Source organism: Leuresthes tenuis, unplaced genomic scaffold (assembly GCF_036924035.1).
Source record: "Leuresthes tenuis unplaced genomic scaffold, fLeuTen1.0.hap1 SCAF_9, whole genome shotgun sequence".
In the NCBI taxonomy this organism is placed as follows: Eukaryota; Metazoa; Chordata; class Actinopteri; order Atheriniformes; family Atherinopsidae; genus Leuresthes; species Leuresthes tenuis.
Genome location: NW_027325363.1, coordinates 7,167,120 through 7,167,522, shown reverse-complemented (window position 1 = coordinate 7,167,522; position 403 = coordinate 7,167,120).

Sequence of the window (403 nt, the reverse complement as noted above, 5' to 3'; positions counted from 1 at the left end):
TTGAGATCATTGGTGAGTTGTCTGTGAGATGGAGCAGAGCAGCACTTGTTTACCTATCTCTTCGCTCTGCGGGGTGTGGTCTCTCCACTTCCTCTGTGCTGCTTTGCCTGAGCCTGAGACACACACACACACTATGACTGTTGGACTCACCTCGTTGCTGTAGACTGGTAACATGAACCACAGTACAGGCAGCTTCTGCATGGTTCTTGTAGTTGGCGGCCTAAAGTTCAGCCATAGTGGCTTCCCTTTACCTCCTTGTTTGCAAGTCCAGCCTATCACCTGCTGGCTGCAAGTTATAAATAAATAATCATGGGTAATCAAGTCTTGAAACATGAGACGGAGTGGGGAGACTGTGCAATCATTGATATGTCTCTCCTTAAGATAAAAAAATGCAAGTTTCCCC